The sequence below is a fragment of the Phascolarctos cinereus genome, unplaced genomic scaffold (assembly GCF_003287225.1).
Source record: "Phascolarctos cinereus isolate Bilbo 61053 unplaced genomic scaffold, phaCin_HiC Scaffold_9;HRSCAF=440, whole genome shotgun sequence".
NCBI lineage: Eukaryota > Metazoa > Chordata > Mammalia > Diprotodontia > Phascolarctidae > Phascolarctos > Phascolarctos cinereus.
Window position 1 is genome coordinate 141,975,508 of NW_027556402.1, and position 17,632 is coordinate 141,993,139.

A 17,632-nucleotide genomic window follows, 5' to 3' on the forward strand; every position below is an offset into this window, starting at 1 on the left:
GACCTTCATCACTAACCTTCTAAGTTGTCTTCGGTGTTTGTGGGTTAAAAGTCTGGAACGCACTGCATCTGCTAATGATTCAGTCCCCTGAGGCCTGCTCCAAGTTTGCTAAGGCTGGGTCTTTTCCTGCATGGCCCACACTGAGCTGCACTCCTCTGTCAGCCCAGCACAACAGAACTTTCCAATCAAACATCCAGGTTGTCTTGTGCTGCAAATTTGTTTCACTTTGTCTGTTTAGGGTTCTCCTGATCTAGAATTTGTTTGGAGCCATTTTTACAGGTATTTGGAGGGGTTTGGGAAAGAGATCAAGCAAGTCACTGCTTTTACTCTGCCATCTTGGCTCCTTCCCCTGAGTTTAATTTATGAGAATACAAGTCATTTTGCAATTGATTGTCAAAAGATATGAATATACAGTTTTCAAATGAAGGAATTAAAGATATCTATAGTCATATGAAAAGATGATCTTAATTACTATTGATTAGAGAAAGACAAATTTAAGTAACTCTGAAGTACCACCTCACACCTATCAGATTGGCTAATAGGACAAAACAAGAAAGTGGTAAATTGGAGATGATGTGGGAAAATTGGAACACTAATGAATTGTTGGTGGAGTTGTGAACTGATCCAAACATTTTGGATAGCAATTTGGAATTATGCCCAAAGGGCTAAAAACTGTGTATACCCTTTGACCCAGCAATATCACTTCTAGGTCTTTATTCCAAAGACATTATAAAAATGGGAAAAAGGACTCACATATGCAAAATATTTATAGCAGCTCTTTTTTGGTGGCCAAGAATTGGAAATTAAGAGAATAGCCATCAATTTTGGTATGGCTGAACAAGATGTGATATATGAATATAATGGAATATTCTTGTTTTATAAGAAATGACAAGCAGGTAGATTTAAAAAAACATCTAAAGACTTACTTGAACTGATGCTAAATGAAGAGAGCAGAACCAGGAGAACACTGTATGCAGCATCAGCAACGTCGTGTGATGATCAACTTTAATAGACTTAACTCTTCTCAGAAATACAATAATCTAAAATAATTCCAAAAAGACTCATGATGAAAAATTCTATACATCTCCAGAGAAAGAACTGATGACTTCTGAGTGCAAATTGAAGTGTATTTTTGGACTTTGCCTTGCTTTATTTTTGTTGTTGTTGTTGTTGTTCATGGCTAAAATGGAAAAATGTCTTGCATGATTTCACATGTATAATTGTTATAATAGTGCTTCCTTTCTAAATTGGTAGGGGAAAGGCAGGAGGAGGAGAGAAAATTTTGAACTCAAAAAAAAATTTTAAAAGTTTAAAAATAAATATTTTTTGAAAGAAAAGAGAACACGATTTAACACTATTCTGCTTGGACGAAAGGAATAAATACTATTTCCTCTTACTTATTATTGTCATTATTTCACTACACCAGAAAAGAAAAGGAGGAACAATGAGTGCTAAGTACTGAAGGACAGATTTAAGTTTGACATAAAGAAAATTTTCCTCCAATTTAAACCAAATATGGAAAGAGTTATATCGAAAGATAAGTGGTTCGTCATCATGTGAGGTTTTTTAGTAGAAATTAAATGTTGTAAGAACATTGTAGAGAAGATTATATGACTTTCAGTTTCTCTTTTAATGCTGAGATTCTATGAAATGTAGGCAGATACAATGTAAATAATGTCAGTCAAATACAATGTTCAAAGTCCTTGTTATTTTTTATATTGTCAATATGGTCATTTTGAAGTTCAGAATCTGTTTTAGGGTGTAAAACAATGTTTTTTAAAAATTGACGTCTTATGTTATAAGACAGCTGATGTTATATAAATTATTTATTTTTGTTGTTGGTGGAAATTCAGATGGAGAATACAGACTTGTGATTTCCTTAGCAAATATAACTCTCATTGTGGAAACTCCCTCTGCTAACTTTATCAATAACCTGTTTTGAATTGTCTATGGGTACTAAAAGATATTAAGTGACCTACTCTGCAGTACATAATTAAAGTAATATTTGAATTGAAATTTTTAAGTCCATCCCTCTAACTACCTTGCCACATACGGGTATGTTATGGAAGGATGATGTGTTGGACATTGTACTGTACTTGAATTTCAGATGATATGGGTTCAAATCCCAGATCAGATAATTATTAGCTGTGTGACACTGGGAAAGTCACTTGCACTCTACATTTATGCTCTTGATCTGTACAATAAGGGGTTTAGCCTTGATATTCTTTTAGTTCCATTCCAAATCTGAATCTTTAATCCTCTGATCTTTATTTGGATTTTTTTTATTTAACAGCAACTTGCACATGTGAAATTATTTAACTCAAATAATTTTATTCTCATATACCTATACGCTTTTCTTCACTCAAAAAAAAATTAAACTGTAAGATACATTACTCTACTGTCAAAGGATTGCTTTAAATAAGAGAATGAAATTCTAGAGATTTTGTTGGAAAACTTTTTGGAAAACCCAGTCCTTTAAGGTTTCAAACTGAACTTCACAACCTAATAATATGTTTGGATAACCCTCAAGAAGCATATGGGATTTTGGATGTCATACAGAGGACCAATGAAACTTATCACTCTCAACTATAATTGCACATTTATTGATAAGCACAATTTTGGAATTCAGTAGACATTTTTCATTCAAAAAGAATGAACAAAATTGTGAAAAAAAGTAAGGTAAATGTTAATGCTTTAGGATAATGATGTGTGACTTTTATTGAAACACAGAGACTGTATATATTTTGGCACCCATCCTTCATTTTAAATTTAGTTTTAAAATGATACAATTAATAAAAATAGCTGATAGCTAACTGAAATATCATGTTTACTATGTTTCAGGCACTGTGCTAAATTATTATCTCATTTGATTGTCACAACAATGTGGGAGGTAGGAACTATTATCATCCTTATTTTACAGATGAGGAAACTGAAGCAGTCAGAAATTAAGTGACTTGCCCAGGGTCATACAGCTAGTATCGAAAACTGGATTTGAACTCTGTTCTATCTGACTCCAAATGCAATGCTCTATTCACAGAGCTACCTAAATATAAATTTGCTAGCTATAACATTTTAAATAATTTTTAAAAATCTTTCTCCAAACTATATTCCATTATACTCAGATGTAACCCATAATAGGAAGCAACAAATTTTAAGTCTTCATCTTCAATTAGTTCATCCATATTTCTCATTAAATATGGAATCGAATAATTTACTCTTCTTGATCTCTTTTGTGCTTTGAATGCCCTCCTTGATAACTCTTCATTCATCCATCCATACTTTTGTCTTTAAGCAGCCTTTGAAGTAAAAGCCATGCTTCTACTAATACAAGCAAAAATTCCTATTGGGAATAGACTAGGTTAGTGACATATGCTGGTAGCTCAGCACTATGAAGTCCACAAAACCGCTGCTCCTTCTCAGTCCATACCATGTGTCAGAGACCATAACATGCTACCCAAAAGCCATAACTCAGTGGCAGAAATCAGTCTATGAGTATGAGACCTGCTGTGCTGGCTCTGTAGAAGCCATGTGCTCTGATCACAAATCAGCAATTCCACAAAAATAATTGCATAATTTCCCAGAACTAAATGGCATTGGACCAGAGGAATGAAAGTGTGAGGAGGGCATAAGATGAATACTGAAGTATTTATATGAGGATGAAATTGAATGCAGACAATATGAGAGGGAAAAATTAGTTTTCACCAAAACCTAGAATAGTCTGAGATCATGTTTATGACAGAATAAGGGATAAAAAGAAAGAGATGAAGATAGACCCACTGAGTAACAACAGATTCTTGTAAGAAGGCTATCCAAACAGAAACACCGAGAGGGTGATAGTATATATAGATCACCAGACAACAATGTATTTGCAACACAGAAATACAACCTGAAAGGAAGATACATGCAACTGAGAAATGCTTTGAAAGATAAAACAAAATCAAAGATGATAATGAATAAGGAAGTGATACATAGAAGTAAAGAAATGTAGAGACATTGAAGGGGTGCCAGAGATGTCTATAGATGGTTATACAGGGAAAAATCATTAAGGGAGGCATTTGTATAAATCTAAGATGAAGGTGAATACAGAAAGAATATTCAAAAGTGAAATAAAGAATCTTAACATGGTGTCTCTGCTGATACAATCAATGCACCAAAGACTGTCTATGAAATTATGCTACCCAAAATTATGTATTATATAAGATGAAAGAAAAGTTAAGAGTTTCTAGGAGATGCAAGTAGAGTGTTTTCTTAAGCAAAAAAAAGAGTCACTCTCAATCAGGGAAATGCTTCAAGGAAGATATAGCATTCTAAATTAACCTACTGGCAAAATGATATAGAATGAAAGAACACTGGTTTTGGAATCAGAGAACCCTAGCTCCAATCCTGGATTTTGCCACTTACTAGCCATGTGAATTTTCAAAATAAGACTGATCTTTTATAAGTCTCAGTTTCTTCTTCTATTATTAATGGGTTTCTCACATGTGGTAAATGGATTAAATGTGGTAATGATCACTTGTGTCTCAGTCATAGAACTTAGAATTCAAACCCAGTGCTCCTTCCATTACAGCACAAAATATCAAATAAAGAAAGGTGTATGCGTGTGTGTGTGCACGCATGCGTGTGTGTGTGTGTGCATGTGCGTGTGTGTAAGGTTTGAAGGTGAAGTGATTGTAGGAGGCAGATTTCAAAAAGTAGAGTAGAAAAGTAAGTGAATTGCTCTCAATTTCTTAGAAATTATGTCAGCAAATCAAGGAGTTAATAGGTGTGACTTCTCTGTGCTCAGGATACTGTGATGAGATACCAGACATGTTTTGTGGATGTTGGCTATCATTGTTTGCATTGAGATGGGAAAATAAAATGCAAACTTGCATATTCCCACTAAGACAACTTCTTTTCCCTTCAACATCATTTTTAGAATGCATGGAACTGTTGGGACATCATTTAACTCAGTGTTCTCACCAAGGTCACTGCAGCCAGCTATTCATTCCTTGCACAGCAATGATTTTATTAGGTGTCAGGAGAAGTCACAGACACATATTTAATTAAATAGCAATTAAGGAATTTTTTACAAATTTAAAATAACCCTTTATCAGCTTGTTTTTCCATTTGTACCACAAAAGACCTTAACACTCTCTAACAATTAATTAGAAGAATTCATTATTTGTTGAGCCACTGTTTTTACATGTAGAATTTGCTTGCCAAAAACCATACTGTTCTCAAGATTTCTTTTATGAAACCATCAACTGCATTTTATTTTTCTCTCAATACAAAGAAATACTTAATGTCCTGATATCCTTTTTTCACAATTGGAGAGTTTCAATTTTCCTATATAACATGGACTCCTTGAGGGACAGAGAATGTTTTAATTTTGTCTTTGTATCCTTAGTGCCTAACACAGTGTCTGGTACATAGAAAGTATTTAACAAAATTTGTTAAATTGAATCCATTTCCTCATCTATTAAGTGAGGGGACTGGCTTTGATATGCCCTGGGTTTCCTTCCAGGTTAAAATCTATGCTCCTGTTATTTTTTTCAAATAGCCAGATAATGGACAAAAAAGACAGTAGCTCAAACTATTAGAAAACACCAGCAATGACCATTGATTTGTTCAATGTAAACAATAATAAATAAATAGACTGAAATTTCATTTTTCCCAGGAATGGTTCACATACAATGTACCCTGTGCATATGTATCTGTGTATTATACAATAACCGATTCATATACACATACATACACACATATACCTATATATACATATACATATATGTACTTATACATATACATATACATATACATATACATATACATATACATATACATATACATACACATACACATACACACACACACACATATATATATGTGTGTGTGTGTGTGTGTGTGTGTGTGTGTATGTCTATGTATATATATACATACATAGACATACACACAAATACATACTTAACCCAGGGCTGAAGCCTAAATATTTTCATAAAATAAACATTTTTATAAGAGATTTCTTACTGTTAGAGAAATGATTCCTGAGTCTTTCAAGTTTTCAGCTTCAAGAAAGGACACACATAAATTCATCTACACTTTCAACTTTGGCTTCTAGAGGGGAAAAAAAAGGCTCCAGAAAGAAGCTATGTGTTTGGGATGTATCCTCACTTATGAATATTTCTTCAATATCAGGCTAGCCGTATTATTTGTTCATACCTCTGAAATAAAGTATTTTAAGGATAAGATACTTAAGATCATATATTTAGAATTAGAAGGAATCACAAATGCCAATTAGCCCAATTACAGACAAAGAAGAGGTTGGTCTGAATTGGTAAAGGGACTTTGTTCACCAAAAAATTCCCTATAACAATGAAATTATAGGTCCCAATCACTCTATATACAGCTACAACACCAACCCATACATTCTTCCAGAAAATCGTGGAGGTAGCAGCACAAAAGGACATATTAATTCTGTACAGCTATAAAAGCATCTCCTTCCAAGTAACTCTGAGGTAATTAATCCACACCCCATTTTATAGATAAAGAAAGTGAGATTCACTTTGTGAACTAGATAATAAAATTTCTAGGGTCATAATCTACATTCTAACCCAGGCTTCTTGAATCCAATTTCAGGCCACTATTCTACTATATGACTCCTTTAAAGTGCCACTTGTGAGAATGATGAATGGTAGGCTGAAATATTAGTAGCTGTACTACAAATAATACTGATTCTATGAATTTAATGTATTTTTATAATCTCTGGGGGCCCTCTCTTTCCCCCACCAGGAGTTTACAGCAGCTCTTGCCTCCCCATTTTAATGAAGTCAAGCAGGAATTTACTATCTTCTGTAAGCATCATCAGTTCCAGTTCAGCAGCCAATAAAAATGTTTCTCTTCTTTACATGGTAAGGAGACTGGAACCAATAATACAGGTGCATGCTTTGAATTGGAGAAGGACCATCCATCATTACATGCTATCTTGCATTTCCAGAAGCAGCTCCTCAGCCTCTTCCACATTGACTGGCATCAGGCAGAGTACAATGTGCAGTCTCTGAATACGGACTTTCCAATGGCCACTTCTCCTTTACATGAATGCCACACATACTAGTTGAGGTAAGACTATGAGTTTAGAAGACTGCACAGTCCATGCTTTTCTAGTTCCATTTGATATATTCATTGCTCCCATGGATTTGTCCATTAATTCTCATTTTTCCTTTCCTGAAAGTAGAAAAGAGATGGAAAACAATTGTCTGTCTTCTGGGAAGTGAAAAAAAAAAGAGGAAAGCTGAAGAGGACATACACACAAAACATGCCATCAAAAGAAAACTAGATCATACTCTTAATGTCACAAGACCATGTTTTCTTCTCTTCCCCCTACCTCATCTTAAACATCATCTTAGCTAAGACAAACTGTAGCCAAAATAACTTGGGGAAGGGAAGCAGTATTCACCTAGTCCTATATGTGGAAGCTCTGAATGTATTGTAATAGTTTTCTCTATGAGAGGTAGTTAAAAACTGAGGAGGGATTCTCTACCTTTCGACATAGAATTGTAGTATCCTAGAATTGTGGAGGATCTTCAAGGGTTTCCAGTACAATCCCTTCACTGTAAAGACAAAGAAAATAAGCTTCAGAGAAATTAAATAATTTTCCCAAGGATATACACCAGATGATTACCAATGTCAAAACTTATAGTTACATAGAGATCCTTTATCAAAATAATATTGACAGCATCTGTTTTCAATGAATGAGTTTCATGATAGGCTCCTGATACATAAGAACTATATACAAAGTCCAAAGAACCAGAAAAAGAAATTATTTCAGTTTTCGAATGTCATTGGCATTTCTATGTGCCCCTACTCTCCTGCCCTTTCAAATTCTTCACAATCCCTAATTTGACTGCATATCTTATACTTTGGATACATCTTTTACCTAACCCTTTCTTCATAAAGAATCGTTGTATTTCTGGCTAATTAACTGACATTACTTTTGATTTCCATCCTGACCATGCTAACTGCTTGTCCATCCCATTGCTATTCACTATTCCAATTATACTCCTGATATCTGTGCCTGATCCATTTGCTATCTGCCTCCCTAACTTCTTGTATACTGACCTCAGTTGCTTAACTCTTTTGAGGCAAACCTTGAATATTTCTAATTTTCTTCGCCCAAAGCCTTCAACAACTAGAAATTCACATCAACCCTGCTGATTAATTATCATGTGAGTAAAGTTAGTAAGCTAAACCAATTTTCTAAATGACAGTTACTTTGGCTCCTTTATATAAAATTGATAGCCTCTTAAGAGAATTTGAGGTCACTCTTACTCATGTGCTTTTATGTCAGAAACCAATAGAAATTTAGTGATGGTTTAGTGTAGACATCATAAAATATTTAAGAGTCTACCTACCAAAACAAACACAGGAACTCTATGAAGACAATTACAAAACACTTTTCACACAAATAAAATCAGATCTAAATAACTGGAAAAACATCAGTTGCTCATGGGTAGGCAGAGCTAATATGATAAAATGACAATCTTACCTAAGCTAATTTACATATTCAGTGCCATACCAATCAAACTACTTAAAAATTATTTTATAGAGTTAGAAAAAATAATAACAAGATTAATTTGGAAAAACAAAAGGTCCCGAATATCAAAGGAACTAATGAAGAGAAATGCAAGGGAAGGTGGCCTAGCAATTCCAAGATCTTAAATTGTATTATAAAACAGCAATCATCAAAACTGCTTGGTACTGGCTAAGAAATAGGGAGGTGGATCAGTGGAATAGGTTAAATATGTAAGACACAGTAGTCAATGACTATAGTAATCTATTATTTGATAAACCCAAAGACCCCAGCTTCTAGGATAAGAACCCACTCTGAAAACAACTGCTAGGAAAACTGGAAAAGAGTGTGGCAGAAACTAGGCATAGACCTAAATCTCACACCATATACCAAAATAAAGTCAAAATGGGTTCATGCCTTAGATATAAAGGCTGATACCAAAGTAAACTGGGAGAACAATGAATAGTTTACCTATCAGATCTATGGAGAACAGAAGAATTCATGACCAAACAGGAGATAGAGAACATTATGAAAAGCAAAACAGATAATTTTGATTACATTAAATTGAAAAGTTTTTGCACCAATAAAGCCAATGCAACTAAGATTAGAAGGAAGGTAGAAAATTGGGAAAGAATTTTTATAACCAGTCTCTCTGATAAAGGCCTCATTTCTAAAATATATAGAGAATTAAGAAAAATTTATAAGAACACAAGCCATTCCCCAATGGATAAATGGTCAAAGGATATGAACAGATAATTCTCAGATAAGAAATTAAAGCCATCTATAGTCATATGAAAAAGTGATCTAAATCGTTATTGATTAGAGAGATGCAGATCAAAACAACTCTGAGGTACCACATCACACCTATCAGATAGGCCAACATGACAAAACAGGAAAATGAGAAATGTTGGAGAGGATGTGGGAAAATTGGAACACATACATTGTTGGTGGAGTTGTGAAATGATCCAACGATTTTGGAGAACAATTTGGAACTATGCCCAAAGGGCTACAAAAATATGCATACTCTTTGATCCAGCAATAGCACTTCTAAGGCTATATCCCAAAGAGCTCAAAGAAATGGGAAAAGGACCCACATGTACAAAAATATTCACAGCAGCTCTTTTTGTGGTGGCAAAGAATTGGAATTTGAGAGGATGCCCATCCATTGGGGAATGGCTAAGCAAGTTGTGGTATATGAATGTAATGGAATACTATTGTGCTATAAGAAATGGAACAGGCTGACTTCAGAAGAACCTGGAAAGACTTACATGGTCTGATGCTGAGTGAAGTGAGCAGAACCAAGAGGACCTTGTACACAATAATAGCCGTGTTATGTGATGACTAATATTGTTAAACTGAACCTTTCTCAGTGTTACAAGGATCTAAGACATCTCCAGAGGCCTCGGGATGGAAAATGCTGTCCACATCTGAAGAAAGAACTGTGGAAGTCGAATTGCTATCACTTATTTTTACCTTCTGTTGAGTTTTGTTTCATCTTTCTGATGGTTCCTCCTATTGGTTTAAATATTTACTTACAACTTCACTGATGTGAAAATATGTTTCATGGGTATGTAAATGCAGAGCATATATCAGATTGTGCGCCGTCTTGGGGAAGGTGGTAGGGAGGAAGGGGGAGAAAAATTTTCAACTCAAAATCACATGGAAGTGGTTGTTGATAAATCAAAATAAATTAATATTTTTTTTAAAAAAGAAAAAAAATAAAATAAAATAAAAAGAAATTTAATGATGGTTCACAGAGGATAATTTCTTTAAGTAATTTGAGCTAAATCATTGGAAATAAGTATCCTCATTTCTGAAAATAGAAGGGTTAAATAATCTAAATGAATTTAATGTCTTTCTAGTTCCATGCCAAATTTAAATGCCACCCATACCTATTAAAAGTTTATAGATATGCCATCTTCCAAACCAGGAATATAGTAAGTAGAATATCATGTAGATTGCTAGCCTCTGTGCAGCTTAATGTAATCCTCTCATATCTTAAGAGGATTCAGATTATCATAATCATAATGCCCATACAATCTGATTTCTATTTCAGTTATATACAGTATATTGTAAAATGATATTTTTATCTCAAAAGGGATTTGCTAGTTAATCACCAACACTGACCAGATACAGAATTTGTCAAAATTAAATTAAAACCTTTATCAGAATACAAAACCCTCAAAATAAATGTGGCAATTACTTTCAATTAACTAAGCTGCACCACCTAATAGTTTCAGAGGCACAACGTGTAAAGGTTCCTGAATTTTCTCAGCTCCCAGGACCCTTAGTGAAATAATGACTTTTTTTCTCACAGTCCCTCTGACTGGGCCAAAAGCATTATTTAAAAAGGAGTTAGGACTGAACAACTTAGCAAGAATTTATGTCCTTACAACTTAGTAGCTTTTTGAAAAAAAAAATAAACTTATGTTGAAAGAAAACTTTATATTCTTATTTCATTCTTAAATAACCACAATTACTAATGGGATGTGTGCACCTATTGGATACTACACTATTTTTCAAATCTTTGATTCAAATTAAACACTGCTACACTTATCCACAGTTTGTTTTTTTCTTGTTGAAACCAAAAACCCAGCTTCACAAAATATGATGGGTCAAACAGGAAAGTTAGAGAAAGTTAGAGAAAGTGTTGGAAGAACTGAAGTACAAATAAAGAAAAACACTGCAACATTCAAGATTGAATGCATAGAAAGTATTGTGGTGAGATTGAATATTAAAATCATGAAACATCTCAAGCTACCAGTTCACAGTGTCCAACGTATGTGAGCATCACTGTGTTTCCCCCAAAATTGAAACTATTTCCCAGAGACCCCAGCAAATTTATTATTATATTACAAAATGCACAGTTTGAGAACTGCTGGCTTAGTGGAGAATGTATTATTAGTCTTGAAATCAAGGTGACCTGAATTTAAATCCAGTTTCATATACTTACTAGTTGTGTGATCCTAGTTAAGTCACTTTAATTCTCTGAGCCTCAGTTTTTCCATCAGAAAAGTGGGGATAGTAGTAGCATCTATCTGACTTACTCTTATGCTATGCAAATGAGGTAGTTTATGTAAAATACTTTGGGAACCTTAAAGTGCAATTTAAATTGTGAGCTGCTATTATGCCTACTTTTTATGCTGGGGAAAAATGGCAGGAGAGGCCACTTTTTTTTCCCTATGAACATTTAGCAAAATTCCTAGTCTATGTCTCTTCCAGAGCTAATTACTTTTGTCCTACAACAGGTATACTGAATGCATTCTTAATTTTCCTCTATCATGGGCCTAAAGAAAGGAAGAGATGCTCTTCCACATAATGAAATTTAAAATATCATTAAGTAATTGATGTTTAACTATAGCTGGAGATGAACATAGCCTCATTGTATATTTTTTTTTCTGTCTCTCCTGACATTACAAGGGTACCACAGTATACCTTCTGAAGCTGTCAAAGGGAAAAAGGATCAGATTTCTTGTATACTCCTGCAGTACAGAAAGACTAATTTATTGGTCATAATGTACAGTAAAAAGCTTTGGACATCTTCTGAAGGTATAATTTCTGATTTGGGTCTCATGGCGTTGAGTTTATTGAATTGTAACGTTGAAAAGAATATGTTTTGGTTGCTTTATTTTCTCACTGTTTAAACACAAAATGTTTCTTAGCATAAATGAACTCTGTTCTGGTAGCCTCAACACAGTGAAAATCAATTCAATTGTCCTGCTTTAATTAAATTTTGAAGCCTGGAGGAGGAGTCTAAATATCATTAAGTTTTCAGAACTTTGTGAAATATATAACAGGGAACTGGCAAGTGAGTGTAGTCTTTAGGCACATATGAAGGATGCTACTAATACAATCTTTATGTGGATTTTGCAGTAGGCATATTCTGTACCTGGTTCCATTCTGCTTACCACAAGATAAAAAGTAGTATTTTTTTTATTGTCCGCAGCTATATAGTGGATACCAGTTTGACTTCTTCCTGCCTTTGCAGAGTTACAGTGAAAGAAGAGGCAATGTGATAAGGGAAGAAGCTTCAGGCCTTTCCCATGTTAGGCCAACATGTGGTTAAGGCACACAAACTTTGGTTTTTGCCTCAGTCTTTTTTTTTTTTCATTTTTTTTTTTCATTTTAAGTGAAGAAAATTTGAGGAAACAATCTTGTGATTTTTGAAAGATCAAAAGAGCAAACTACCAAGAGGTCTTGGAGTGAAAACCTTTGAGTCTTTCCACTGTGAGTTTCCAAGGACCAAAAGCTGCCTTTTGGTCTGCTGAGACAGAGATTCATTCAGAAATCACATCACATTTTGATGTGAAATTTGTGAGATCAATGTTATATAGAAATTGTATTAAATCTGAACCCATTCTCCTTAGAGACACAGATGGTCTAGGGGACACTATGCCCTTAGGGTAGTAACAGGGGAAGTGGGCTGAGGATGGGTGTTGAGCAAGGTTTTGCCACTCTTTTTATTGTATATTCAAAGCAAATACATCTTTGCAAAAGTCAATAAATTAACTCAAAAATTAAACAACTAGATTGGATGAATGATTTTTTTGATAATTGGATGACTAGTCTCTAGGAGTTAATAGTGGAGGGAACACATTGGAATGTGATCTCAACCTGACAGAATTTAAAAAAAAAAGATGGCCTAATCCTTCAGAAGTGCCATTAGAACTCTGAGGGGGTGATATATAGATAGTTTGGCTCTGAGAAAGGGAGCCTAGAGTACTTTCTACAAAGAGGGTATTATGCTACCCATATCTAGACATATAGGTATATACTTAGATAGAGATAGAGAGATAATATCCTGAAACCCATTTATTAAGACACTTTATTCTCTATAAGATTGACATAGATACTTACTGTGAGCTATTCTGTAGACAAAAGTCTAAGAAGCAGAATTACTGATTTCCTAAAAGATATCTAATAAGGGAAGAAAAAGGAAAACTATAAAAAGCTGAAACACACACAGCAGTTCATTTAGGATAGGGTACCCATATACCTCTGCAGGACCTAAGATCATCATTGATCATCATTGTATTAACAGAATGATAAAATAACTTATATTCATAAAGACTCTGAATCATTAATAAAATATTAATTTCTAGTTAGCACATTCTGTTAAATACAGCACTGATGGAATTGGTATATTTCAACATAGATTTCCATCAAAATGATCACTTTCTTAATTCTCAGAAATTATCAGGAAATTAATTTTATTTGGAATGAATACCTCATCTGCCAATGATGGCAAATAAATGAAGTGTGTCACTTGATCTTAATTTCATGGTTACCACTTCACTGAATCATAAACATTTCTAGGTTAGATTATAATCTACTTTACTGTAGCAGTATAGATTAAGAAACAGATTTGTCGTGACAGGAAGACTTGCTCAGAAAAAAACTAATTAGTATAAAAGTGAATCTAAAACTAAGGATAGACCTAGAACCAGAACTAGTGATTGGGATATTTTCCCATATCTATTTTTTAAAGTGTGCCTCGAATGAAAAAGGTGCATGACCCTAGGCAAGGCATATCCCTCAAGAATTCCCTAGGGTTTATTGTTCAGGTTAATAGTTCTCAAACTTTTTGCCCTCAGGACACGCTTAAAAATGGTTGAGGAATGTTTTTTACAACCTTAAAAATTATTGAGGCCCCCAAATAGCTTTGGTTTATATGGGTTATACTAAAAATTATAACTGGACTAAAACATTTATTTATTCACTTAAATAACAATAATAAATCCATTACATGGGTTAACATATTAACATAACATTTTTGTGTGAATATAGCTTTATTTTCAAAAAATGTATTAATCAGAAGAGTGACATTGTTTTTACATATTTTTGCAAATCTCTTTAATGTCTGGCTTAAAAGAAGACAATTATATTTTCCTATTGGCTTCTGCATTCAATATATTGCAACATAGAGTTTAAGTTGAAGGATATAAATACTTAAATGTAGAAAATTCAGCTTCACACAGAAAAAGGAGTGTTTCCATAGGCAAATTACTTCTTAGAATTATCATACAAATTGTTTTGACTTCACTAAAACCCTGGAAAGATCTCCAGACTTTCCAGAGGTCTGCAAACCACTTTTTTTGTGTGTGTGTGAGGCAATTGGGGTTAAATGATGTACTAGTCATTTACAGCTAGTAAAATGAGGCTGGATTTGAACTAAGGTTCTCCTGACTCCAGGGTGGGTGCTCTATCCACTGTGCCACTTAGCTGTCCCTTAGACCACATTTTTTAAGAAATCTGGCTCTAAGTCATAGATGAATTGTGATCTACATTGCTGAAGGGAGTTCTCACAATGACAGTTTCTCAAACTAACAAAATCATATATCCTGCCTATATGTTTGAGTGACTATATTTAAAATGGAAAGAGTTACTGAATCTATTTTGATAGGTTGGTGTCCTGACATGCTACTATTGTGCATTCTGCAGTTGCAAATAATTACTGTTCCCATTGGACACAGAAGAACATGAATTACAAACCTCTAAATCTATTTTCATGCATCAGGCTTTCAAATGACAGAAATAACATAAAGTGTCAGATGTAATTCACATTTTAAAATAGTAGATATTTTCCCAATCAGTATTAAGGGATATTTTAGCCAATTTTCTATCTACTTCGATATAAAATTTTCCCACACATGTGAAATAATTTTTTCTGTCATGCAGATATACTATAATATTACAGCAATTCTGAAAATGTTTCTTAGCTTTTACAAAAATAAAAAAGCCATGGTTGTATAACTCAACTTCACATAATTACAGTGTACATCTTAAGTATTATATTTGTTACAATGGTCATTACTTTATCTTATAAAACTTCTACAAAACTTCTATAATATGTTTTCCTCAAGCTTGCTCTGAAGTCTTTGAAATAAAAGCCTTGCTCCATTTGGACATCCAGAATGTATTATAAGAAAGCGAGACTGAACTATGGTGATAGTCTATTCCTACACATTAGAAATTGATTTTGGAGTGGCTTCATCCCTAGTAGCAGTGACATTTTTGCCATTGGAAAGGGCTGGGAGTATTCTATCTGAAAAACATTTATTGTGTTGCAATACATAAATTTTCAGAGTGACATGCTATCACAATGTTCTAAGCAATATCTAAGAAACAAGGAAGGAGATGGCTGGGAATAGTTTTCAACAATATTGGAGATATGAAAAGGTAAAAGTGTAATAAAAATGTTTAAAGGCTTCTAATTTAGATGTTAGTTTTAAAGCCCCTCCACACACACGAACACACACTCTCCACTCCTATGGTGATCAGAAAAACTGAGAAAATTTGCTACAAATAACTGTATTTCTTATGAGAATAGGTCTTTCACAACTTAGAAATTAAACCTTTCTTAATATTCTGTAATGAAGTCACAATTTTGCATACGGAATTCAAGATTAAGCATTGACTTCTGTGGTAGATGAGAAAATTAAAGAACTATATGTTGCCATGAGACATGATTTCAATAACTAAAGAGGGTATTTATTCTTTTAACTTTGGTTCAGTGAATTCTGGTACTCCTTTGAAAGCTTAATTATCTGTATGACTCTCCTACAAAAAATATCTTCCAAGTATGTCATTTGTTGGGCCTTGAGCTGGCATCTCAGATATAAAACAGAAAATGCTAGGTGTCTGTTTCTTTTATTGATTTATAAAACTTTAGAGGAGGAAGTTACTCCTCCTACAAATCCCTGCTCATTCAACTGCTCTAAACATGGATGCGATCTCACAGCAATAGAATAAAAACTTTTATAGGATTTACCGAATCTGATTCAAAAATCTGCTTATTGAAGTGTTTTTTTTCCTTCTAATGATTTTTTTCTTCCATCTCTAGGAATTCAAGAAATGCAAGTGAATTTTAACAGAAAATTAAAGTAAAAGCAATTTCATTGGGTACTTCTAATATGTGCAGCAGTGGGATATTTTAAAAGAAAAAAAACCTCACCGTATTTTATAGGGGAAAATATGTCAGAAGATGCTAGAAAATGCCGGAAGAGGATACCTAAGAAATACTCCCCTAAAGAACTACAGAGAAGACCACAGATAGTAAATGATTATGGGCCCTCCTCCATTGACCAATGTGTAAGGTTAGTCCAACAGGGAGTTCATCTAGATTCTAGGTTAGAATGTTAGGAGCCCATCAAGGCAGCAAATAACAGTTGGCATCTGTATAGGTCCTTCCAGGTGCTTTGAAGCAAATATGGTGAACGAGTAAGATAGACACTATTCTTACCTAGGAACTGGTAAGGAACAGAGGATTAGTATCTCATATTAGTATGAATTTGGGGTGTAACTGAGAAACAACCAAGCCCTGGAGATTGGGAAAAGGAAGTTGAGATTTCAGGACCCCATGAGAAGTGAAGAATTGTCTGCTGTTTCAAAAATGGCATTGTTAATTTCATTTTCCTTGTGATACAAACTGGCAATTTATAGATGAGAGAGAAATTATTTTGTGTCACCTTTTAAAGAAAGGGATCAGATTTAGATAAGAATGGAGATAAGATTCAAACTAATTATGAATAATAATGGATCAAAATCATAGCTAGATTAAATGTCTGAAACAAAATCCCCACAAAAGCAATTATGGGTATACTCTGAGCATTCTCACTGAGTGATAAGAAAATTATTCAAGACTAACATAAAGTGGAAGTAATGTGGAATAGTTAAACTTGGAATGCTACCAAGAAAGTGATTTCTTTAAATACTAAACTTTGAACTTTAATTTAACCTTATGCCCTAGGAAGCACATAGAGTACTGGTCTGGGCTGTGTCAAAATGAAACCAATTATTTAATTGAAAAGTCCTCAAGTATATGATTAGGCTTGCTAAGTGTTTAAGAGCTCATCCTCACAAGGGATCATTCTTTTTTTTTCCCCAAGAAAGTTCATAAAGACTTATTAGTAAAACATGGAAGGCCTATGATCCATGTAGATGACAGAAACACGACCACTAACGAAATCTAAGAAGTGCTGCTATATACAACCACCAGCAAGGCATCAATTGCTATAGCCATTATTCCCTAATATCAAAGTTTTACTTGTGAACCTTTGCTATTTTAGGGATAAAAGCACTACCCTTCTT